This window comes from Pristiophorus japonicus, unplaced genomic scaffold, assembly GCF_044704955.1.
Source record: "Pristiophorus japonicus isolate sPriJap1 unplaced genomic scaffold, sPriJap1.hap1 HAP1_SCAFFOLD_258, whole genome shotgun sequence".
In the NCBI taxonomy this organism is placed as follows: domain Eukaryota; kingdom Metazoa; phylum Chordata; class Chondrichthyes; family Pristiophoridae; genus Pristiophorus; species Pristiophorus japonicus.
Window position 1 is genome coordinate 267,752 of NW_027252318.1, and position 27,172 is coordinate 294,923.

The window sequence follows — 27,172 nt, forward strand, 5'->3', positions numbered from 1 at the left end:
CCCCCTACCCCTTGGATTATGATGGATCGCCGGGTAGTGGGTAGGTCGAGATTGGTTAGGGATAACGACGCCCCGGTGTCTATCAACATACTGCATCGCCGGCCCCCGAACGGTGCATTGATCCACATATGGGGATCGGGTTCTTGGCTGGGGGCCGATGCGATTCATTGGGGATTCGTCTGCTTCTGGATCAGCTGCTGTATAATGTCCAGCAGCTGCTGATTTCCGAGGGTACTAACGCCTGGTGCTCTTTCATTGGGGTTTTGTCCTGTTTTAGGTCCCCGTTGCGGTCCCTTCCCTTCCTTGCCGCCTCCCTTTGCCCAACAGTCCTTTGACTCGTGACCTAATCGGTCACAGTTCCTGCACTTTTTGCGTCCGTCGCGTTTTGGGGCTCTACACTCGGCGCGGCAATGTCCCGTTTTGTTGCAATTATAGCATGTCTCAGCCGTCTTTTTGTCGGTGACCGCTCAGACCTCCGCTGTACTGGCGGCTATTTTGGACCTTTGTTGATTGTCTACCGAGGTCGCCCAACTTTCCAGATCATCAAAATTATTATAGACCACTAAGCCTGTTTTTAGGATGGCTTGGTGTGCGGAGCTTAGTCTGTCCTTATACAACTGTATGAAGGCCGGGTTCTGCCGGTCTGCATCCAGTACTCCGCTATGTGTCAAGAACGCCTCAAATTTTCTAACCCCGTACTCTTGTGCCCGTTCGTCCTTCTTTTGCACTACTCCCACTATAGAGTTCCAGTTTACGGGAACCTGGCCTAAGACGAGTGTCACGTTCACTTTGAATGCTGTCATGCTCGTCTCCTGCTGCTGCCTAGTAGCAGGCAGGTCGGTACACCAGGTACCGCTTCGGTACTCATTATGTCGTCTGTCCCAGTAGTTTTCTGGCATTTTAATCCTAACTATACCAGCGATGTCTTGATTGTGGAGCTGGTAGCAAATTTTCATTTCCTTGAGCTTCTGCCAGAAGGTTGCATTGCTATGGCGGGGTATTAGGGGTGGCAATTTGTCTAACAACTACATCGTGTCCCAGGGGGACAACGATGTATATGTTATTTGTGTTTGTGCGGGTAGGGCGGGACTGCCATGACGTCTTGCTCCTGCTGGGACCGTGGGTATGCGTTCCACCTTTAGCGGCGCGATCTTGGCCGGGTTTATTGTGGCATATGGGGGTGGCAAGACGTCCCCTTTAACCGAGTCGCAACTATCCGTTTCATTCCCTAGGCATTCCCAATCTTCCTCACTAGGTGGCGCACTTGGGCTATTTATGGTCAGGACTGGCAAAACTGTCCGTTTTCAACAGTTACTTGCTTTCTTTTTGTTTGCACAAACTGGTTAACTTTCTCTGTTAACTTTACATGGGCTCGCAGTATCAAAACTACTGCCTTTCCCTCTTTGTCTTTCCTTTCCTTCTCCCACCATTCCCTTTGCTTCGCTGGCAGGTCCTGAGGATCCCACCCTGCTCTAATCATTTTCTCAATTAGTTTCTTTTGTTTTTCCGCCAGGTGGCGGGTAAGGGGCCCTTCTGGTCCCCACTCGAGGTTACTTGCTTTCGTGGCCATTCCTATAGGACTAGAACCGTTAGGAATCTACTCTCAGATGTCCGCTTTCTACCTAGCATAACTTGTAGTAGACCGTCTCCTGGCTACTGTCAGGTCACAAGTTCTGCTGTTACACAAACTTATACAATTCTTAAAATGCGTTTAAGCAATTCCCACAGTGCTCTACGTATCCTTGACGACTACCTACCACCGCTCTGCCCATTGGTCCGACGCTGTTCACAGGTTTGGATTCTGTTAGCTGCTGTACATCGCTTGGTTCTACCCCGGGGTATATTTCAAATTACACTACTGGGTCCGGAAGATGTCTTTCGGTATCATGATCCCACGGTCCAAGTGTGTTCCCGGAACCTACTTAGTTCCTGGCCGTCACGTGGGACTAAAGTCCTCTTAATTCAGGCTCAGGCTAGGTTTTTGAGATATTGGACCGTCTCCTCGTGTCGATCAACCAGCATCTACCTTCTGCACCCGTTATAAAATTTTGTTTAAGGTATACTCACCCGGTTTCTCCAAGAGCGTCAGCGACCCCGAAATCCTGTCCGTGACACCACTGTTAGCGTGAATGTTTTCTCAGAAGTATCACTCAACACTCAGAGTCGGTTCCAATGCCAATGCGGCCTTTATTTTCACATACAGGGAGGAAGCCTCAGGACTGGATCCAGGCACTTCTCTCCAACGAACAAAGAAAGTCATCGATATTTATATGTTTTACAATAGTTCTTTACAGTTACTCAGCCCACTTCGGCTGGACACAATCCAATCCTAACGATTATAGATTACATATAGGTTTCTTTAACCCAATAGAATTCCCCTGACACCACAGGAGCTGTGTGTTCGTTTTTTGTCAGCTCGGGCTGATTAATGACCTCGTTATGTGAGGCAGGTTCTCCCCTTAGCTCTGTTCCTCAGGGTTCGGCTGTGTGAAGTCACTGATTATACCAGTGTACTATAATGGTTCGTTATAATTATTTTGTATCCAAGGCATTCCTGGTAGTGAGCCTCACAGGGTCATTGCTCGGTCATTGCTCGGTCAACCCCAGTTCATTACTTGACTAATGGGGTTCCCATCATGCTTGGGTAGCCATTTTATATGTGTCCACTTTAAACTTATATGAGTTTAGATATATTCAGCCGGTGTCTAATGCCTAGTGTTTTGATATATTCAGCAGGTGCCTAATGCCTACAACATATATTGTAAACAGTTGTGGTCCCAGCACCGATCCCTGTGGCACACCACTAACCACCGATTTCCAACCCGAAAAGGACCTATTTATCCCGACTCTCTGCTTTCTGTTATCCAGCCAATTATCTATCCATGCTAATACATTTCCTCTGACTCCGCGTACCTTTATCTTCTGCAGTAACCTTTTGTGTGGCACCTTATCGAATGCCTTTTGGAAATCTAAATACACCACATCCATCGGTACACCTCTATCCACCATGCTCGTTATATCCTCAAAGAATTCCAGTAAATTAGTTAAACATGATTTCCCCTTCATGAATCCATGTTGCGTCTGCTTGATTGCACTACTCCTATCTAGATGTCCCGCTATTTCTTCCGTTGATGAACACTGGCATACATTGAAGGAAATATTTCACAACTCTCAAGGAAAATATATTCCAGTGAGGAGGAAAGGGTGTAAAAGAAAAGATAGTCATCCAGGGCTAACTAACGAAATAAAGGATGGTATCCAATTAAAAACAAGGGCATACAAAGTGGCCAAAAGTACTGGAAGGACAGAAGATTGGGAAGCTTTTAAAAGCCAGCAAAGAATGACTAAAAAAATTAAGAAAGGGAAGATAGACTATGAAAGTAAACAAGCACGAAATATAAAAACAGATAGCAAGAGTTTCTACAGGTATATAAAAAGGAAAAGAGTGGCTAAAGTAAATGTTGGTCCCTTCGAGGATGAAACCGGGAAATCAGTGATGGGGAACATGGAGATGGCAGAAAATCTGAACACATATTTTGTATCAGTCTTTATGGTTGAGGACATTAAAAATATCCCAACAGTGGATAGCCAAGGGGCTATAGGCGGGGAAGGATCTTACCACAATCACAAAGGAGGTGGTACTCAGTAAGATAATGGGACTAAAGGCCCCTGGACCTGATGCCTTACATCCTAGGATCTTAAGAGAAGTGGCTGCAGAGATAGTGGATGCATTGGTTGTAATCTACCAAAGTTCCCTGGATTCTGGGGCGGTCCCAGCAGATTGGAATACTGCAAATGTAACGCTCCTGTTTAAAAAAGGAGGCAGACAAAAAGCAGGAAACTATAGACCAGTTAGCCTAACATATGTGGTTGGGAAAATGCTGGAGTCCATTAATAAGGAAGCAGTAGTGGATCATTTGGAAAAGCATGATTCGATCAAGCAGAGTCAGCATGGTTTTATGAAAGGGAAATCATGTTTGACAAATTTTCTGGAATTCTTTGAGGATGTAATGAGCAGGGTAGATAAGGGGGAACCAGTGAATGTGGTATATTTGGATTTCTAGAAGGCATTCGATAAGGGGCGACTTAAGAGGTTACTGCACAATATAAAAGCTCACAGGGTTTGGGGGTAATATATTAGCATGGATAGAAGATTGGCTAACTAACAGAAAATAGAGTTGGGATAAATGGGTCATTTTCCGGTTGGCAAACAGCGACTAGTGGGATGCGGCAGGGATTGGTGCTGGGTTCCCAACTATTTACAATCTATACTAATGACTTGGATGAAGGGACTGAGTGTAATGTAGCCAAGTTTGCTGACTACACAAAGATGGGTGGGAAAGGAAATTGTGAGGAGGATACAAAAAATCTGCAAAGAGATAGACAGGCTAAGTGAGTGGGCAAAAATTGGCAGATGGAGTATAATGTGGGAAAATGTGAGGTTATTCACTTTGGCAGAAATAATAGAAAAGCAAATTATAATTTAAATGGAGAAAAATTGCAAAGTGCTGCAGTACAGAGGGACCTGGGGGTCTGGTGCATGAAACACAAAAAGTTAGTGTGCAGGTACAGCAAGTAATCAGGAAGGCAAATGGAATGTTGGCCTTTATTGCAAAAGGGGATAGAGTATAAAAGCAGAGAATTCCTGCTACAACTGTAAAGGGTATTGGTGAGGCCACAGCAGGAGTACTGCGCACAGTTTTGGTCTCCGTATTTAAGGAAGGATATACTTGTATTGGAGGCTGTTCAGAGAAGGTTCACTAGGTTGATTCCGGAGATGAGGGGGTTGACTTCTGAGGATAGGTTGGGCCTATACACATTGGAGTCCAGAAGAATGATGGGTGATCTTATTGAACCTTATAAGATAATGAGGGGGTTCGACAAGGTGGATGTAGAAAGGATATTTCCACTCATCAGGGAAACTAAAACTCGGGGACACAGTCTCAAATAAGGGGCCACCCATTTAAAACTGAGATGAGGTTGTAAATCCATGGAATTCTCTGCCCCAAAGAGCTGTGGAATCTGGGTGCCATTGAATATATTTAAGGTGGATTTAGACACATTTTTGAGTGATAAGGAAGTAAAGGGTTATGGGGAGCGAATAGGGAAGTGGAGCCTAGTCCATAGAAACATAGAAAATAGGTGCAGGAGTAGGCCATGCGTCCCTTCGAGCCTGCACCGCCATTCAATAAGATCATGGCTGATCATTCCTTCAGTACCCCTTTCCTGCTTTCTCTCCATAGCCCTTGATCCCCTTAACCGTAAGAGCCATATCTAACTCCCCCTTGAATATATCCAGTGAACTGGCATCAACAACTCTCTGAGTGAAGAAGTTTCTCCTCATCTCAGTCCTAAATGGCATACCCCTTATCCTAAGACTATGTCACCTGGTTCTGGACTTCCCCAACATCGGGAACATTCCTCCCGCATCGAACCTGTCCAGTTCTGTCAGAATCTTATAATCTTATATGTTTCTATGAGATCCCCTCTCATCCTTCTAAACTCCAGTGAATAAAGGCCCAGTTGATCCAGTCTCTCCTCATATGAAAGCCCAGCCATCCAGTCTGGTGAACCTTCGCTGCACTCCCTCAATAGCAAGAATGGCCTTCCTCAGACTAGGAGACCAAAACTGGACACAATCTTCCAGGTGAGGCCTCACTAAGGCCCTGTACAACTGCAGTAAGACCTCCCTGCTCCTATACTCAAATCCCTTTGCTATGAAGGCCAACATACCATTTGCCTTCTTTACCGCCTGCTGTACCTGCGTGCCCACTTTCAGTGACTGATGAAACATGACACCCAGGTCTCGTTGCACTTCCCCTTTTCCTAGTCTGCCGCCATTCAGATAATATTCTGCCTTCGTGTTTTTGCCCCCAAAATGGATAACCTCACATTTATCCACATTATACTGCATCTGCCATGCATTTGCCCACTCATCTAATCTGTCCAAATCACCCTGCAGCCTCTTAGCGTCCTCCTCACAGCTCACACCGCCACCCAGTTTAGTGTCATCTGCAAACTTGGAGATATTACACTCTATTCCTTCATCCAAATCGTTAATGTATATTGTAAAGAACTGGGGTCCCAGCACTGAGCCCTGCAGCACTCCACTAGTCACTGCCTGCCATTCTGAAAAGGACCCGTTTATCCCGACTCTCTACTTCCTGTCTGCCAACCAGTTCTCCCTCCACATCAATACATTACCCCCAATACCATGTGCTTTAATTTTGCACACAATCTCTTGTGCGGGACCTTGTCAAAAGCCTATTGAAAGTCCAAATACACCACATCCACTGGTTCTCCCTTGTCCACTCTACTAGATACACCCTCAAAATATTCCAAAAGATTTGTCAAGCATGATTTCCCTTTCATAAATCCATGCTGACTTGGACTGATCCTGTCACTGCTTTCCAAATGCGCTGCTATTTCATCTTTAATAATTGATTCCAACATTTTCCCCACCTCCGATGTCAGGCTAACCAGTCTATAATTCCTCGTTTTCTCTCCCTCCTTTTTTAAAAAGTGGTGTTAGGTTAGCTACCCTCCGGTCCATAGGAACTGATTCAGAGTCGATAGACTGTTGAAAAATCACCAATGAATCCACTATTTCTAGGGCCACTTCTTTAAGTATCCTGGGATGCAGACTATCAGGCCTTGCCGATTTATCGGCCTTCAATCTCATCAATTCCCAAACACAATTTCCTGACTAATAAGGATTTCCTTCAGTTCCTCCTTCTCGATAGACCCTCAGTGTCCTAGTATTTCCGGAAGGTTATTTGTGTCTTCCTTAGTGAAGACAGAACCAAAGTCTTTGTTCAATTGGTCTGCCATTTCTTTCACCTGATTCTGACTGCAAGGGACCTACGTTTGTCTTCACTAATCTTCACATCTCTATGGAAGCTTTTCCAGTCAGTTTTTTATGTTCCCAGCAAGCTTCCTCTCATACTCTATTTCCCCCCTCCTAATTAAACCCTTTGTCCTCCTCTGCTGAATTCTAAATTTCTCCCAGTCCTCAGGTTTGCTGCTTTTTCTGGCAAATTTATATGCCTCTTCCTTGGATTTAACACTATCCCTAATTTCCTTTGTTAGCCACGGTTGAGCCACCTTCCCATTTTATTTTTATTCCAGACAGGTATGTACAATTGTTGAAGTTCATCCACGTGCTCTTTAAATGTCTGCCATTGCCTATCCACCGTCAACCCTTTAAGTATCATTTGCCAGTCTGTTCTTGCCAATTCACATCTCATACCATCGAATTTACTGTGTCACTCTCCATCTTCATGAAGAGTTCTACCATATTATGGTCACTCTTCCCCCAGGAGTCTCGCACAACAAGATTGCTAATTAGTCCTTTCTCATTACACATCACCCAGTCTATGATGGCCAGCCTCTAGTTGGTTCCTCGACATATTGGTCTAATCCCTAATACACCCCAGGAAATCCTCCTCCACCGTATTGCTACCAATTTGTTAGCCCAATCTATATGTAGATTAATGTCGCCCATGATAACTGCTGTACCTTTATTGTACGCATCCCTAATTTCTTGTTTGCTGCTGTCCCCAACCTCACTACTACTGTTTGGTGGTTTGTACACAACTCCCACGAGCGTTTTCTGCCCTTTGGTATTCCGTAGCTCTAACCGTACAGATTCCAAATCATCCAAGCTAATGTCCTTCCTTACTATTGCGTTAATTTCCTCTTTAACCAGCAATGCTACTCCAACTCCTTTTCCTTTCTGTCTATTCCTTCCTGAATGTTGAATATCCCTGGATGTTGAGTTCCCAGCCTTGGTCACCCTGGAGCCATGTCTCCATAATCCCAATCATATCATATTCGTTAGTAGCTGCCTGCACAGTTAATTCGTCCACCTGATTATGAATACTCACATTGAGGCACAGAGCCTTTAGGCTTGTCTTTTTAACACACTTTGTTCCTTTAGAAATTTGCTGTAATGCGGCCCTTTTTGATTTTTGCCTTGGGTTTCTCTGCCCTCCAGTTTTACTTTGCTTCTTCTATCTTTAGCTTCTGACCCCATTTTACTTCCCTCTGTCTCCCTGCATAGGTTCCCATCCCCCTGCCATATTAGTTTATCCCCTCTCCCCCCCAACAGCACTAGCAAACACTCCCCTTGGTCATTGGTTCCAGTCCTGCCACGTGCAGACCATCCGGTTTGTACTGGTCCCACCTCCCCGAGTCCCAGGAATTTGAATCCCTCCCTCCTGCACCACTCCACAAGCCACATATTCATCTGAACTATCCTGCTATTTCTACTCTGACTAGCACGTGGCACTGGTAGCAATCCTGAGATTACTACCTTTGAGGTCCTGCTTTTTTAATTTAACTCCTCGCTCCCTAAATTCAGCTTGTCGGACCTCATCCTGTTTTTTTACCTATATTGTTGGTACCTATATGCACCACGACAACTTGCTGTTCACCCGCCCCTTCCAAAATGTGCCGCAGCTGCTCCGAGACATCCTTGACCCTTGCAACAGGGAAGGAATATGCCATCCTGAAGTCTCGATTGTGGTTGCATAAATACCTATCTATTCCCCTTACAATAGAATCCCCTACCACTATACCTCTCCCCTCTTTTTCCTGCCCTCCTGTGCAGCAGATCCACCGTTGGTGTCATGAACTTGGCTGCTGCTACCCGCCCGGCCCCACCCCCCGCGATGAGTCATCTCCCCAACAGCACCCAAGGTGGTGTATCTGTTTTGGAGGGGGATGACCGCAGGGGACCCCTGCACTACCTTCCTTCCGCTGCTCTGCCTGATGGTCACCCATTCCCTATCTGCCTGAATAACCTTTACCTGCGGTGTGACCAACTCACTAAATGTGCTATTCATGACAGCTTCAGCATCGCGGATGCTCCAGAGCGAATCCATGCGCAGCTGCAGTGCTGCAATACGATCCATCAGGAGGTGCAGCTGGATACACTTCCTGCACATGTAGTCATCAGGGACATTGGAAGCATCCCTGACTTCCCACATAGCACAGGAGGAGCATGACATGGGTCTGGGCTATCCTGTCATGACTTAACCATTAGATTACCTTAATTTGGCAACAATGTCAAAGGTTACCTACTGATAAAGAAATAAAAAGAAAAAAAAGATTAAATACTCACCAATCCACCAGCCAATCACTTACCCACTTGGCTGTGATGTCACCCTTTGATTTTTTTCTACTTCTTTGTTTTACCTTCGGCCTCTGCACCAGCTGGTTCCTCGGACTGCTGCCGCTCTCAGTCACTGCCACCACCCTTCATCCTCCCGCGCTGCTCCTCTCGCGATGCTGGTTCCTCGGACTGCTGCCGCTCTCAGTCACTGCCACTACCCTTCATCCTCCCAAGCTGCTCCTCTCGCGATGCTGGTTCCTCAGACTGCCGCCGCTCTCAGTCTCTGCCACCGCCCTTCATCCTCCCGCGCTGCTCCTCTCGCGATGCTGGTTCCTCGGACTGCCGCCGCTCTCAGTCACTGCCACTACCCTTCATCCTCCCGCGCTGCTCCTCTCGCGATGCTGGCCCCTCAGACTGCAGCCGCTCTCAGTCACTGCCGCTACCCTTCATCCTCCCGCGCTGCTCCTCTCGCGATGCTGGCCCCTCGGACTGCTGCCGCTCTCGGTCGCTGCTGCTGCCCTTCATCCTCCCAAGCTGCTCCTCTCGCGATATTGGCCCCTCGGATTGCCGCCGCTCTCGGTCGCTGCTGCTGCCCTTCATCCTCCCAAGCTGGTCCTCTCGCGATATTGGCCCCTCGGATTGCCGCCGCTCTCAGTCGCTGCTGCCGCCCTTCATCCTCCCAAGCTGCTCCTCTCGTGATGCTAGCCCCTCGGACTGCCGCCACTCTCAGTCGCTGCTGCCGCCACCTTTCATCCTCCCACGCCGCACCTATTGCCTGCCTTTGGAATGTCTGGTGAGACAGTGTTGAGGAAGCTTTACTCTGTGTATCTAAGTAAGGCAAGTACATCCTTCCTTAGATAAGGAGACCAAAACTGTGCACGGTACTCCAGGTTTGGTAAGGGAGTAAAGGGTTCTGTGGAGCGGGCAGGTAAGTCGAGCTGAGTCAATGATCAGACCACCCGTGATCTTATTGAATGGGGAGCAGGCTCGGGGGTCCGGGTGGCCCACTCCTGCTCCAATTTCTCATGGTCTTATGTACCCAGTATGCCCCGCGGGGGAGAATGTGCCACACCCAGATTACAGGAGCTCAGTGCGCAGGCGCGGGCCCTGGCTGGGTTTGGAGCATGCGCAGTGCGTGTAATGACGGAGGAAACACATTTTGGACAGGCTCCTCAGAAGTGTCCTTTTCTGCGGGACGGAGCGGAGTAATGGACCAGCGGGGAGCCGGGCAGGCTTCATAAACAACCGGTGCTCGCCAGAAGCCCGAAATAATAACTGGAATATCGGCGGTTGTAGTTTCGGGGCTTTCTCCCGGTCACAAGCCCAGGCTAACGGCGGCCATCTTTGTACAGGAAGGCAGTTTCAGCGCTCCGCCATCTTGATTCCGTGAGTTGTACAGCGCATGCGCGGCTATCTTGGTGCAGGAACAAAGTGAATTATGTCAGTTTCTGGAACTGAACTCAGTCAGAGTCAGCACCTTCAGGGGTGGGGAACCAGTCAGTGTGGAACTGTACCCAGACAGAGTCAGCATCTTCAGGGGAGGGGAACCTGTGAGTGTAGAACTGAACCCAGCCTGAGTCAGCATCTTTAGGGGAGGAGAAAGATGGAGGGGAGGGGAACCGGTATTGTAGAACTGATCCCAAATAGAGTCAGCATCTTTAGGGGAGGGGAACCAGTGAGTGTGAAATTGAACCCAGACAGAGTCGGCACTTTCAGGGGAGAAGAGAGAGGGGAACAAGTGAATGCAGAACTGAACCCAGCCAGAGACAGCATCTTTAGGGGAGGAGAGGGTAGCCAGTGAGTTTGGAACTGAACCCAGTCAGTCAGCACCTTCACGAGAGGAGAGGGAGGGGAACAAGTTAGTGCGGAATTTAGCACAGTCAAACTCAGCAAATTCAGAGGAGAGAGCTGCGAGCGAAGGGAACCAGCGAGTCTACATCTGAACCCAGGCAGAGTCAGCATCTTCAGGGAAGGAGAGGGAGGGGAACCAGTGAGTGTCGAACTGAATACAGCCTGACTCAGCAGCTTTAGGGGAGGAGAGAATTGTGAGGGAGGGGAACCAGTGAGTATAGAATTGAACCCAGACAGAGTCAGCACCTTTAGCGGAGGAGAGGGGAGCCAGTGAGCATGGAAGTGAACCCAGCCACAGTCAGCACCTTAAGGGGAGAAGAGGGAGAGGAAGCAGTGATTGTAGAACTAAACCCAGCCAGAGTCAGCATCTTCAGGGGAGGGGAACCAGTGACTGTGGAACTGAACCCAGCCAGAGTCAGCATCTTCAGGGGAGGGCGATGGATTGGAACCAGTGAGTGCAAAACCGATTCCAGACAGAGTCAGCATCTTCAATGGAGGAGAGGGGAGCCAGTGCGTCTATATCTGAACCCAGCCAGAATCAGTACCGACAGGGAAGGAGCAGCAGGGGAACCAGTGAGTGTAGAACTGAACCCAGCCAGAGTCAGCATCTTGAGGGGAGCGAGTGAGTGTAGAACTGAACCCAGCCAGAGTCAGCATCTTCAGGGGAGGAGAGGGAGGGGAACCAGTGAAGGTAGAACTGAACCCAGCCAGAGCCAACATCTTCAGGGGAGGGATAGGGTCGGGAACCAGTGAGTCTGCACCTAGGCAGGACCAGAACCAATGTCCTAGAGGGAGTGTTTGCTAGTGCTGTTGGGGAAGAGTTAAACTAATATGGCAGGGGGATGGGAACCAATGCAGGGAGACAGAGGGAAACAAAAAGGAGACAAAAGCAAAAGACAGAAAGGAGATTAATAAAAGTGGAGGGCAGAGAAACCCAAGGCAAAAAACAAAAAGGGCCACTGAATATAAAGGGGCTGCAGGAGGGGTCAAAACTAAAAATCATGGTTTAAAAACTAGTATTAAAACACTCCACCTAAACTCATGCAGCATTCAAAATAAAGTAAATGAGTTGACGGCACAAATCATTACAAATGGGTATGATTTGGTGGCCATTACAGAAACGTGGTTGCAGGGTGGCCAAGACTGGGAATTAAACATACAGGGGTATCTGATGATAGGGAAAGGAGGTGGGGTAGCTCTGTTAATAAAGGATGATATCAGGGCAGTTGTGAGAGACGATATTGGCTCTAATGAACAAAATGTTGAATCATTGTGGGTGGAGATTAGAGATAGTAAGGGGAAAAAGTCACTGGTGGGCGTAGTTTATAGGCCCCCAAATAATAACTTCACGGTGGGGCGGGCAATAATCAAGGGAATAATGGAGGCATGTGAAAAAGGAATGGCAGTAATCATGGGGGATTTTAACCTACATATCGATTGGTCAAATCAAATCGCACGGGGTAGCCTGGAGGAGGAATTCATAGAATGCATACAGGATTGTTTCTTAGAACAGGATGTTACAGAACCTACAAGGGAGCAAGCTATCTTAGATCTGGTCCTGTGCAATGAGACAGGAATAATAAACGATCTCCTCGTAAAAGATCCTCATGGAATGAGTGATCACATTATGGTTGAATTTGTAATACAGATTGAGGGTGAGGAAGTAGTGTCTCAAACGAGCGTACTATGCTTAAACAAAGGTGACTACAGTGGGATGAGGGCAGAGTTGGCTAAAGTAGACTGGAAACACAAACTAAACAGTGGCCGTGGATAACCAAGGAAATAAAGGAGAGTATCAAATTAAAAACCAATGCGTATAAGGTGGCCAAGGTTAGTGGGAAACTAGAAGATTGGGAAAATTTTAAACGACAGCAACGAATGACTAAGGAAGCAATAAAGAAAGGAAAGATAGATTACGAAGGTAAACTTGCGCAAAACATAACAACGGATAGTAAAAGCTTTTACAGATATATAAAACGGAAAATAGTGACTAAAGTAAATGTTGGTCCCTTAGAAGATGAGAAGGGGGATTTAATAATGGGAAATATGGAAATGGCTGAGACCTTAAACAATTATTTTGCTTCGGTCTTCACAGTGGAAGACACAAAAAGCATGCCAAAAATTGCTGGTCACAGGAATGTGGGAAGGGAGGACCTTGAGACAATCACTATCACTAGGGGAGTAGTGCTGGACAGGCTAATGGGACTCGAGGTAGACAAGTCCCCTGGTCCTGATGAAATGCTTCTCAGGATATTAAAAGAGATGGCGGAAGTTATAGCAGATGCATTCGTTATAATCTACCAAAATTCTCTGGACTCTGGGGAGGTACCAGCAGATTGGAAAGCAGCTAATGTAACGCCTCTGTTTTAAAAAAGAAGGCAGGTAACTATAGGCCGGTTAGTTTAACATCTGAAGTGGGGAAAATGCTTGAAACTATCATTAAGGAAGAAATAGCGGGACATCTAGATAGGAATAGTGCAATCAAGCAGACACAGCATGGATTCATGAAGGGGAAATCATGTTTAACTAATCTACTGGAATTCTTTGAGGATATAACGAGCATGGTGGATAGAGGTGTACCGATGGATGTGGTGTATTTAGATTTTCAAAAGGCATTCGATAAGGTGCCACACAAAAGGTTACTGCAGAAGATAAAGGTACGCGGAATCAGTGGAAATGTATTAGCATGGATAAAGAATTGGCTGGCTAACAGAAAGCAGAGAGTCGGGATAAATGGGTCCTTTTCGGGTTGGAAATCAATGGTTAGTGGTGTGCCACAGGGATCGGTGCTGGGACCACAACTGTTTACAATATACATAGATGACCTGGAAGAGGGGACAGAGTGTAGTGTAACAAAATTTGCAGATGACACAAAGATTTGTGGGAAAGCGGGTTGTGTAGATGACAGAGAGAGGCTGCAAAGAGATTTAGATAGGTTAAGCGAATGGGCTAAGGTTTGGCAGCTGGAATATAATGTCGGAAAGTGTGAGGTCATCCACCTTGGGGAAAAAAACAGTAAAAGGGAATATTATTTGAATGGGGAGAAATTACAATGTGCTGCGGTGCAGAAGGACCTGGGGGTCCTTGTGCATGAAACTCTTTTGGAGTTTACCTGTAAAATATAAACATTAATCGGTGCCACCCGACCTGGATGACACACCAGACATTTACAAGGCCTTTTTTTTTTTTGGCACTAAAATCACTTTTTTTTCCTCCAGTGCCCCCTATAAAAGGGGAGGGGGACACTAAAAGCACCGGCAATAAAACAAATTAAACTTTAAAACGGAAAATCAAATTAAAATTTGGTTGCCGGGCATGATGATGCACTCCAGTCCCTCCGGTGCCCACCTCTCGCGGAAGGCCGTGAGCGTACCGGTGGACACCGCGTGCTCCATCTCCAAGGACACCCTGGACCGGATGTAAGAGCGGAAGAGAGGCAGGCAGTCAGGTTGAACGACCTCCTCGACTGCCCGCTGCCTGGACCAGCTGATGGCACCCTTGGCCGTGCCCAGGAGCAGTCCTATGAGGAGGCCCTCGGACCTACTCACTCCCCTCCGCACAGGGTGCCCAAAGATCAGGAGAGTGGGACTGAAGTGCAGCCAGAATTTCAGGAGCAGCCCCTTTAAATAATAAAACAGGGGCTGCAACCTCGTGCATTCCATAAAAACATGGAACACGGACTCTTCCAGACCACAGAAATTGCAGGCGGCCTGGGAGCCCGTGAACCGGCTTAAAAATTTATTGCACGGCACTGCTCCGTGCACCACCCTCCAGGCCAAGTCCCCGATAAATACTGGGAGGACTCCCACGTAGAGTGCCCTCCATCGGGGACCCCCGCCTCCTCCGGATGGCAAGATGGTATGCCATGGCGTGTCCGGACGGCAGGCGAGGATGGCAAAGTTGAGAGTGTGCAGGAGCAGCCCGTACAGGAAACCCCTCCGCGCGGAACTGAAAGGCACGGAGGGGATCTCCCCGAGGCGGCTCAAGTTGTGAGGCGCCGGCCCCCGAGGGAGGTTCCGGGGTTTGGCGCCGATGAGGAATTCCGTCCGGACGGGGGTCAGTTCGGACGGGATCTCCCCACGTGCTTGAGCCTCCTCGATGCACCTAACGGAGTCGGGGCCCAGATCTCTTTTTAGCGACTCGATGGCATCGGCTGGCTGACGGACGTTGGCAGAATTTAGGCGCCGCGCCAGCATGTCTGGTGCCATCCAGCCCGCTCCTCCGCCATCGAGCAGGTCCCTGACCCTGGTCACCTCACCAGCTACAGCCCTCCCGTCCGACCGCCACCTAAAACCTTGGTCATGGAGGTACGGATTCCCGAGCAGCGGCTACTGCCGGACGGCCGCCACTCCAGCCGGTGGAGAGCTGCGCTTGGTGGAGACTTTGTTCCAGACACTATTGAGTTCCTTGTAAAAGACAGGCAGCTCCCGGAGGGCGGTCCTGACGCCCCCCACACTCACAAACAGGAGCTGCGTGTCGTAATTGAGGCCATGCTGCTGGCGGAAGAAATACGTCACCAGAGCACGCCACCTAGGAGGGGGCTCGACGTAAAGGTATCTCTGCAGGGTCTGAAGACGGAAAGTCGCGAGCTGGGTGCTGACGCACACCAACGACTGACCGCCCTCCCCAAGCGGGAGTCTCAAGACCACCGCAGAGACCCAGTGCTTCCTGTTGTTCCAGAAGAAGTCCACCAGCTTCTTCTGTATCTTGGCGACAAACGCAGGTGGAGGGGTCAAAGTGACCAGCCGGTACCACAACATGGCGGCCACCAGCTGGTTTATGACTAGCGCTCGGCCCCTGTAGGACAGCACTCGGAGCAGTCCTGTCCAGCGCCCGAGGCGAGCGGCGACCTTGGCCTCCAGTTCCTGCCAGTTCGCCGGCCAGGCTTCCTCGTCGGGGCTAAGGTAGACTCCCAGATAGAGGAGATGGGTCCTTGTGCATGAAACTCTTTTGAGTTTACCTGCGAAAACATAAAACATTAAACGGTGCCACCCGACCTGGGTGACACTCCAGACATTTTGATTTTTTTTTGGGGCACTAAAATCACAATTTTCCCCAGTGCCCCCTATAAAAGGGAAGGGGACACTAAAAACACCGGCAATTAAAACAAATTAAACTTTAAAACGTAAAATCAAATTAAAATTTGGTTGCCGGGCGTGATGATGCACTCCAGTCCCTCCGGTGCCCACCTCTCGCGGAAGGCCGCGAGCGTACCGGTGGACACCGCGTGCTCCATCTCCAAGGACACCCTGGACCGGATGTAAGAGCGGAAGAGAGGCAGGCAGTCAGGTTGAACGACCCCCTCGACCGCCCGCTGCCTGGACCGGCTGATGGCACCCTTGGCCGTGCCCAGGAGCAGTCCTACGAGGAGGCCTTCGGACCTACCCGCTCCCCTCCGCACAGGGTGCCCAAAGATCAGGAGAGTGGGACTGAAGTGCAGCCAGAATTTCAGGAGCAGCCCCTTCAAATAGTGGAACAGGGGCTGCAACCTTGTGCATTCAATAAAAACATGGAACACGGACTCCTCCAGACCGCAGAAATTGCAGGCGGCCTGGGAGTCCGTGAACCGGCTTAAAAATTTGTTGCACGGCACTGCTCCGTGCACCACCCTCCAGGCCAAGTCCCCGATGAATAGTGGGAGGACCCCTGCGTAGAGTGCCCTCCATCGGGGACCCCCGCCTCCTCCGGACGGCAAGATGGTACGCCATGGCGTGTCCGGACGGCCGGCGAGGATGGCAAAGTTGAGGGTGTGCAGGAGCAGCCCGTACAGGAAACCCCTCCGCGCGGAACTGAAAGGCACGGAGGGGATTTCCCCGAGGCGGCTCAAGTTGTGAGGCGCCGGCCCCCGAGGGAGGTTCCGGGGTTTGGCGCCGATGAGGAATTCCGTCCGGACGGGGGTCAGTTCGGACGGGATCTCCCCACGTGCTTGAGCCTCCTCGATGCACCTAACGGAGTCAGGGCCCAGAGCTGTTTTTAGCGACTCGATGGCATCGGCCGCGTGGCGGACGTTTGCAGAATTTAGGCGCTGCGCCAGCGTGTCTGGCGCCATCCAGCCCGCTCCTCCGCCATAGAGCAGGTCCCTGACCCTGGTCACCTCACCAGCCACAGCCCTCTCTTCCGACCGCCACATAAAACCTCGGCCGTGGAGGTACGGATTCCCGAGCAGCGGCTCCTGCAGGACAGCCGCCACTCCAGCCGGCGGAGAGCTGCGCTTGGTGGAGACTTTGTTCCAGACCCTGATGAGTTCCCTGTAAAAGACAGGCAGCTCCCGGAGGGCGGTCCTGGCACCCCCCAAGTTCACAAACAGGAGCTGCATGTCATAATTGAGGCCATGCTGCTGGCGGAAGAAATACGTCACCAGAGCACGCCACCTAGGAGGGGGCTCGACGTAAAGGTATCTCTGCAGGGTCTGAAGACGGAAAGTCGCGAGCTGGGTGCTGACGCACACCAACGACTGACCGCCCTCCCCAAGCGGGAGTCTCAAGACCACCGCAGAGACCCAGTGCTTCCTGTTGTTCCAGAAGAAGTCCACCAGCTTCTTCTGTATCTTGGCGACAAACGCAGGTGGAGGGGTCAAAGTGACCAGCCGGTACCACAACACGGCGGCCACCAGCTGGTTTATGACTAGCGCTCGGCCCCTGTAGGACAGCACTCGGAGCAGTCCTGTCCAGCGCCCGAGGCGAGCGGCGACCTTGGCCTCCAGTTCCTGCCAGTTCGCCGGCCAGGCTTCCTCGTCGGGGCTAAGGTAGACTCCCAGATAGAGGAGATGGGTCCTTGTGCATGAATCCCAAAAAATTAGTTTGCAGGTGCAGCAGGCAATCAGGAAGGCGAATGGAATGTTGGCCTTCATTGTAAGAGGGATCGAGTACAAAAGCAGGGAGGTCCTTCTGCAACTGTATGGGGTATTGGTGAGGCCGCACCTGGAGTACTGCGTGCAGTTTTGGTCACCTTACTTAAGGAAGGATATACTAGCTTTGGAGGGGGTACAGAGACGATTCACTGGGCTGATTCCGGAGATGAGGCGGGGTTACCTTATGATGATAGATTGAGTAGACTGGGTCTTTACTCGTTGGAGTTCAGAAGGATGAGGGGTGATCTTATAGAAACATTTAAAATAATGAAAGGGATAGACAAGATAGAGGCAGAGAGGTTGTTTCCACTGATCGGGGAGACTCGAAATAGGGGGCACAGCCTCAAAATACGGGGGAGCCAATTTAAAACCAAGTTAAGAAGGAATTTCTCCTCCCAGAGGGTTGTGAATCTGTGGAATTCTCTGCCCAAGGAAGCAGTTGAGGCTAGCTCATTGAATGTATTCAAGTCACAGATCAATAGATTTTTAACCAATAAGGAAATTAAGGGTTATGGGGAGCAGGCGGGTAAGTGGAGCTGAGTCCACGGCCAGATCAGCCATGATCTTGTTGAATGGCGGAGCAGGCTCGAGGGGCTTGATGGCCTACTCCTGTTCCTAATTCTTAGGTTCTTATGTTCTTATGAGTGTAGACCTGAACATGGCCAGAGTCAGCTCCTTTCGGAGAGGAGAACCAGTGAGTGTAGAACTGAACCCAGCCAGTGTCAGCAGCTGCAGGTGAGGAGAAGGAAGTGTACCAGTGAGTGAGTGTATTTCTGAACCCAGCCAGAATTGGTGGTGAAAACTGGGAGTGGAGGAGAAACAGTCTAGAAAAGTGCGATGGGTTTGGATTTCAGCACAGCAGGAGGGACAATGTGTGGGACAGGGATTTACAGCTTTGGAAGAACAAGAGAGGAAAGAATGTTCCATGGAAACTAGATGTGTCTGTTCTGAATTTCTGTCTTGTACTGACAGTGATGAGTTTTGTTATCTCCTTTTACAGCGTTTTAGAAGGTTAGATTTTCAGACAGGAAACACAAATCAAACGTCGCGTCAAGATCTGACGGAGTCAATCGATTCATCAGGACCTGAATATCATCGGCCTTTGAAAGTGGAAGGAGGAATGATTGTCTGTTCTGCCTGTGGGTAAAGATTTCAAATATCAGTGTGACTGGAAAAGCATCGAGACACACTCACCCGAGTGAGTGTTCCAGTGCATTGACTGTGGAAAGAGCTTTAGCCAGTTGCACAGCCTAAATGAACATTGCACCATTCAAATTGCAGAGAAACTGTAAACGTGTTGTGTGCGTGGGTGAGGCTTCAACTGATTGTCCAAACATGGAGAGTCACAAGGATACCCGCACCACGGAGAAACCGTGGAAATGTGGTGACTGTGGGAAGGGATTCAGAAAACCATCTGAGCTGGAAGTTCATCGACGCAGTCACACTGGGGAGAGGCCGTTCACCTGCTGTGAGTGTGGGAAGGGATTCACTCGATTATCCCATCTACAGTCACACCAGCGAGTTCACACTGGGGAGAGGCCGTTTACCTGCTCTGAGTGTGGGAAGGGATTCACTCAGTCATCCACCCTGCTGAAACACCAGCGAATTCACACTGGGGAGAGGCCATTCACCTGCTCTGAGTGTGGGAAGGGATTCACTCAGTCATCCACCCTGCTGACACACCAGCGAGTTCACAATGAGGAGAGGCCGTTCACCTGCTCTGAGTGTGGGAAGGGATTCACTCGATTATCCCATCTACAGTCACACCAACGAGTTCACACTGGGGAGAGGCCGTTTAACTGCTCTGAGTGTGGGAAGGGATTCACTCAGTCATCCACCCTGCTGAAACACCAGCGAATTCACACTGGGGAGAGGCCATTCACCTGCTCTGAATGTGGGAAGGGATTCATTCAGTCATCCACCCTGCTGACACACCAGCGAGTTCACAATGAGGAGAGGCCGTTCACCTGCTCTGAGTGTGGGAAGGGATACACTTGTTCATCCCACCTGCTGAGACACCAGCGAGTTCACACTGGGGAGAGGCCGTTCACCTGCTCTGAGTGTGGGAAGGGATTCACTCGGTCATCCACCCTGCTGACACACCAGCGAGTTCACAAATGACTGCAGGGGTTGGAATCTGCTGTTATTGCTGCTGTTAATCACATCCCGACTGAACCATGTTCATTCTGACAATTGGGGTTTGTTTCTGCTGATATTAATAACCCTATAACTGGGCTGGACTTTAATATTCTGGATATATTGCTGATTGTGTTCTCGGGGCTGCAGTGTCCATTTGAGAAACACTGTGTGTTATCTTTCCCCTTAATTCAGCGACTCTCAACAGAAATTCAGTTTGGAATAAAATTATGAACTTTTACTTTAATTGATCTTTGGTATAAAATCTACAATCGTGTCAAAGTTTCCACTGAATAAAATCTCCAATTAGAAAGAGCTTGCTGACAATTCTTACTGACTTGCACATTACACACAGTGGTCCCTCCATTATCCACCAGAAAGAAGGGGAATGGGAATTGGTGGGGAATCCGTGTCCCCAAATGTTGCCCTTCCCGTCTGGTGCAGCAATCCCCTTGGCACGGGAATGGAGACAATCCAGACCAAAACTGTGCGCAGTACTCCAGGTGTGGTCTTACCAATGCCCTGTACAGTTGTAGCAGGACTTCCCTACTTTTATACCATCCCCCAGCATTCCATTTGCCTACTTGCTGTACCTGCATACTAAATTTTTGAGTTTCATGTACAAGAACCCCCAGATCCTTCTGTACTACAGCATTTTGTAATTGTCACATTTGAATAATAATTTATTTTTATTTTTCCTACCAAAGGGGATAACCTGACAATTTACCACATTATAGTCCATCTGCCAGATTTTTGCCAGCTCAGTGAGCCTATCTATATCCCTTTGTAGATTATTTGTGTCCTCCTTGCAACTTGCTTTCCCACCCATCTTTGTATCATCAGCAAATTTGGCCGCATTACACTCGGTCCCTTCATCCAAGTAACTAATATAAATTGTAAATAGTTGAGGCTCCAGCACTGATCCCTGCAGCACCCCACTAGTTACTGATGGTCAACCAGACAATGAACCAGTTATCCCACCTCTATGTTTTCTGTTAGTTAGCCAATCCTCTATCCATGCTGATATATTACCCCCAACCCCATGAACTTTTATCTTGTGCAGTAACCTTGTCAAATGCCTTCTGGAAGTCCAAATACACTGGTTCCCCTTTATATACCCTGTTCATTACATCCTCAAAGAATTTCATCAAATTTGTCAAACATGACTTCCCCTTCATAAATCGATGCTGACTCTGCTTGACCGAACTTTGTTTTTCCAAATGACCTGCTACTGCTTCTTTAATAATGGACTCCAACACTTTCCCAACCACAGATGTTAGGCTAACTAGTTTCCCGCTTTTTGTCTGCCTCCTTTCTTAAATAGGGGTGTTACATTTGCAGTTTTCCAATCTGCTGGGACCGACCCAGAATCCAAGGAATTTTGGTAAATTACAACCAGTGCATCCACTATCCCTGCCGCTACTTCTCTTCAGACACGAGGATGCAAACCACTCCTCTTGCCTCATAACCCTGCAAATCTTTCCAACTCAAATATTTATCTCTTTTGAAAGTAACATGTGATTCTGCTTCCATCTCCCTTACAGGCAGTGCGTTCCAGGCCATAACATCTAGCTGCTTAATTTTTCCCCCTCGTGTAGCATCTGGTTCATTTGCCAATCACATTAAATCAGTGACCTCTGGTTACCGAGCCTTCTGACACTGAAAATTGTTTCTCCTTATTAAGAGAGTTGATGCGCTGGAGGAGATTACAGAGATAGTGAGGGGCGAGGCCTTGGTGGGACTTTGACATGGAGTATTTTAAAGGTTGAGGCCACCAGCTGTCTCCCAGTGCAGAATGTGACTCACTGCTAACAGGAAAGGTTTTTGTTTAATGACTAAAGATGCATAATGAGGGTAAATCAATCTCTGTACCTTTTAACTAACAGCAACACAGACCCCCGACACTGTAAATTGTTTCTCATTATAGAAGCATAGAAATTTACAGCATGGAAGGAGGCCATTTAGGCCCATCGTGTCTGCGCAGGCCGACAGAGAGCTATCCAGCCTAATCCCACTTTCCAGCTCTTTGTCCGTAGCCTTGTAGGTTATAGTACTTCAAGTACACATCCAAGTACTTTTTAAATGTGGTGAGGGTTTCTGCCTCTACCAACCTTTCAGGCAGTGAGTACCAGATCCCCCACCACTCTCTAGGTGAAGAAATTTCCCCTCAAAACCTCCTACCAGTTACTTTAAATCTATGCCCCCTGGTTGTTGACCCCCCTCTGCGAGCGGAAATAGGTCCTTCCTATGCACTCTATTTAGACCCCTCATAATTTTATACACCTCAATAACGTCTCCCTTCAGCCTCCTCTGTTCCAAAGAAAACAAACCCAAACTGTTAAGAGGGTTGCTGGGCTGGAGGAGACTACAGAGATAGGCAACGGTGATACTTTGGAGAAATTTCAACAAGTGGAGGAGTATTTTAAAGGCTGAAACCACCAGCCATCTCCTCCAGCACAGAATGTGACTCACTACCAATAGGAAGGCTGTTACTTTAACTACTACAAATGCATAATGAGGGGAACTCAATCTCTGTTCCTTTAACTAACAGTGACATGCTAAGAGGGAAATGAATGATCTTTTCAATTTTTATTCGACTTGGCACTGAAGTGCCTGGAACTCATAATAGGAACTCCAGGGAAACAAAATACTGACAAATGTTCACCTCTTATTTTGCCAAAACAAACCTCGATTTAACTGTGAAAAGATAAATTCTTTAAGAGGGGTTCACACCGACTCACCTGACAGTCCGACTCAGGATCCAACCCTCAATCAGCGCGATTGGTTGCAGAACATGCTGCTGCCTTGGCCCACCTGTCATGTATTATACAAGTTGCCTGGGGTTGCATACTACCAGCAGACGGCTTACCTGTTGGAGTCCTAAGGGATCCCAGCATCCCTTAGGAGCACTGTATATAAGCAGGTCTCCCACACTGTACCAGCACTCTGGAGTCTGAATAAAGGAGCTTAGGTCACAGTTACTCATTGTCATATAAATTAGCCAGAAAAAGCAGCAAACTGGAGGACTGGGAGAAATTTAGAATTCAGCAGAGGAGGAAAAAGGGTTTAATTAAGAGTGGGAAGCTTGCTGGAAACATAAAAACTGACTGCAAAAGCATCCATAGATATGTGAAGAGAAAAAGATTAGTGAAGACAAACGTAGGTCCCTTGCAGTCGGATTCGGGTGAATTTATAATGGGGAACAAAGAAATGGCTGACCAATTGAACAAATACTTTGGTTCTGTCTTCACAAAGGAAGACACAAATAACCTTCCGGATGTACCAGGGGACCGAGGGGCTAGAGAAGGAGCAACTGAAGGATATCCTTATTAGGCGGGAAATTGTGTTTGGGAAATTGACGGGATTGAAGGCCGATAAATCCCCAAGGCCTGATAGTCTACATCCCAGAGTAATTAAGGAAGTGTCCCAAGAAATAGCGGATGCATTGGTAATTTTCCAACAATCTATCGACTCTGTATTAGTTCCTATGGACTGGAGGGTTGCTAATGTAACACCACTTTTTTTTTTAAAAAGAGGGAGAGAGAAAACGGGTAATTATAGACCGGTTAGCCTGACATCAGTAGTGGGGAAAATGTTGAAATCAATCATTAAGGATGAAATAGCAGCGCATTTGGAAAGCAGTGATAGATTGGTCCAAGTCAGCATGGATTTATGAAAGGGAAATCATGCTTGACAAATCTTCTGGAATTTTTTGAGGGTGTATCTAGTAGAGTGGACAAGGGAGAACCAGTGGATGTGGTGTATTGGACTTTCAAAAGAGATTGGTGTGCAAAATTAAAGCACATGGTATTGGGGGTAATGTACTGATGTGGATAGAGAACTGATTGGCAGACAGGAAGCAGAGAGTCGGGATAAATGGGTCCTTTTCAGAATAGCAGACAGTGATTAGTGGAGTGCCGCAGGGCTCAGTGCTGGGACCCCAGCTCTTTACAATACATATTAATGACTTAGATGATGGAATTGAGTGCAAAATCTCCAAGTTTGCAGATGACACTAAATTGGGTGGCGATGTGAGCTGTGAGGAGGACGCTAAGAGGCGGCAGGGTGACTTGGACAGGTTAGGCGAGTGGGCAAATACATGGCAGATGCAGTATAATGTGGATAAATGTGAGGTTATCCACTTTGGGGGAAAAAACACGAAGGCAAAATATTATCTGAATGGCGGCAGATTAGGAAAAGGGGAGATGCAGTGAGACCTGGGTGTCATGGTTCATCAGTCAGTGAAAGTTAGCATGCAGGTACAGCAGGCGGAGAAGAAGGCAAATGGTATGTTGGCCGTCATAGCAAGGGGATTTTAGTATAGGAGCAGGGAAGTCTTACTGCAGTTGTACAGGGCCTTGGTGAGGCTCCACCTGGAATATTGTGTTCTGTTTTGGTCTCCTAATCTGAGGAAGGACGTTCTTGCTATTGAGGGAGTGCAGCGAAGGTTCACCAGACTGGTTCTAGGGATGGTTGGACTGACATATGAGGAGAGACTGGATCAACTGGGCCTTTATACACTGGAGTTTAGAAGGATGAGGGGATCTCATAGAAACATGTAAGATTCTGATGGGACTGGACAGCTTAGATGCGGGAAGAATGTTCCCAATGTTGGGGAAGTCCAGAACCAGGGGACACAGACTTAGGATAAGGGGCAGGCCATTTAGGACTGATATGAGGAGAAACTTCTTTACCCAGAGAGTTGTTAACCTGTGGAATTCCCTACCGCAGAGAGTTGTTGATGCCAGTTCACTGGATATATTCAAGAGGGAGTTAGATATGGCCCTTACGGCTAAAGGGATCAAGGGGTATGGAGAGAAAGCAGGAAAAGGGTACTGAAGGAATGATCAGCCATGATCTTATTGAATGGTTGTGCAGGCTCAAAGGGCCGAATGGCCTACTCCTGCACCTATTTTCTATGTTTCTATGTCTACAGTACTCAGTTGCATTACTTTATTATGAGCATAACAATTGGCGACGAGATAATGAACAACCATGCGAACAACCATGGAACACTGTTGGTCTCGTGTAGAAATTCTCAGAAGGGGATGATTGAGAGGCCTTCATGGAGTGACTCGACAAATACTCTGTCGTCAACGAGCTAGAAGCAGATGAGAACACTGCCAAACGAGGGGCGATCCTCATCACCGTCTGCGGGGCAACAACCTGTGGCCTCATGAAGAATCTTCTCGCTCCGGTGAAACCAACAACCAAATCCTATGAAGAACTGTGTACGCTGGTCCGAACACACCTAAATCCGAAGGAAAGCGTTCTGATGGCAAGGTATCAATTCTACATGTGTCAGTGGTCTGAAGGCCAGGAAGTGGCAAGCTACATCGCCGAACTAAGGCGCCTTGCAGGACATTGGAATTCGATGGATTCCTTGAGCAAATGCTTAGAGACTTTTTGTGCTTGGCATTGGCCATAAGGTTATCCTTCGCAAACTGTTGACTGTTGAAACACCGAATCTGAGCAAAGCCATAACGATAGCCCAGGCATTTATGGCCACCAACGATAACACTAAACGAATTTCGCAGCATAAAGAGGTTTTGGCAAGTACTGTACACAAAGTAATGTCCTTTTCAGGCAGAAATGGATATGGCAGAATGTACACACCTGCAGCTGCACGACCTCAGATGACCCAGAGTCTGCCATCAATCATTAATGCAAGGCAGTTAACACCTTGATGTTGCTGTGAAGGTGATCATCGAGCCCATCAATGCCGCTTCAAACACTATGTGTGCAAAGGCTGTGGAACAATGGGACACCTCCAGCGAATGTGCAGATGAGCTGCAAACCCTGCAAACCACCATGTTGCGGAGGAGAACAGATCCATGGCGGATCAGGCTGAACTAGAGACTAGAACTGAGGAGGCAGAAGTGTACTGGGTACACACCTTCACAACGAAATGGCCACCGATCATGCTAAAAGTCAAACTGGATGGAATTCCAGTATCCATGGAACTGGACACGGGTGCGAGTCAGTCTATCATGAGCAAAAAGGCCTTTGACAGGCTGTGGTGCAACAAGGCACACAGGCCCAAGATTAGCTCCATTCATACCAAGGTAAGAACTTGCACTAAAGAGCTGATCCCTGTAATTGGCAGCGCAGCAGTAAAAGTCTCCTATGATGGAGCAGTGCACGAACTCTCACTATGGATTGCACCAGGAGATAGCCCCACACTGTTCGGCAGAAGTTGGCTGGGAAAAATCCGCTGGAACTGGGACAGCATCCGAGCACTCTCGTCCATTGATGACGCCTCATGTGCCCAGGTTCTGAGCAAGTTCCCGTCATTGTTTGAGCCAGGCATCGGAAGTTTCTCGGGGTCAAAGGGACAGATCCACTTGGTTCCCGGTACACAACCCATCCACCAAAAGGCACGGGCGCTACCATATATGATGCGAGCAAAAGTGGAAATTGAGCTGGACAGGCTGCAGTGAGAAGACATCATCGCGCCGGTAGAGTTCAATGAGTGGGCCAGCCCTATTATTCTGGTTCTCAAAGGCGACGGCACGGTCAGAATTTGTGGGGACTAGGAAGTAACGATTAACTGTTTTTTGCTACAGGACCAGTACCCGCTACCCAAGGCAGATGACCTATTTGTGACTCTGGCTGGAGGAAAGAAGTTCACCAGGTTGGACCTGATCTCGGCCTACATGACGCAGGAGCTGGTGGAATCTTCGAAAGGCCTCACCTGCATCAACACGCACAAAGGTCTGTTCATCTAAATAGATGCCCGTTTGAGATTCGATCGGCCGCAGCAATTTTCCAAAGGAACATGGAAAGTGTGCTACAGTTGGTTCCATGCATCGTGGTTTTCCAGGACGACGTACTGGTCACAGGTCGGGACACCATCGAACACTTGCAGAACATGGAAGAGGTTCTAAGTCGGCTAGATCATGTGGGACTCAGGTTGAAATGCGCAAAGTGTGTTTTCCTGGCACCAGAGGTCGAGTTCTTAGGGAGAAGAATTACGGCAGATGGCATCAGACCCACCGACGCCAAGACGGAGGCCATCAAGAATGCGACAGGACCACAGAACGTGACAGAGCTGCCGTCATTCTGGGGACTCCTCAACTATTTCGGTAATTTCCTACCTGGGTTAAGCACCTTGCTAGAACCTCTACATGTACTACGCAAGGGAGATGACTGGGTATGGGGTAAATCACAAGAGGCTGCTTTTGAGAAAGCCAGAAATCTATTATGTTCTAACAAACTGC

At 48.4% G+C, this 27,172-nt stretch overlaps 1 protein-coding gene and 2 pseudogenes across 1 annotated transcript in view; 1 reads left to right on the top strand and 2 right to left on the bottom strand.

Annotated features, from left to right (window-relative positions):
- The window catches only part of LOC139247122 (nuclear factor 7, ovary-like), a 640,289-nt gene that overhangs the window by 158,578 nt on the left and 454,539 nt on the right, over positions 1-27,172 (bottom strand). The window lies entirely within an intron of this gene.
- Positions 1-27,172, bottom strand: part of LOC139247112 (zinc finger protein 432-like) — a 521,915-nt pseudogene that overhangs the window by 21,369 nt on the left and 473,374 nt on the right.
- Positions 19,091-27,172, top strand: part of LOC139247111 (zinc finger protein 850-like) — a 34,716-nt pseudogene continuing 26,634 nt past the window's right edge.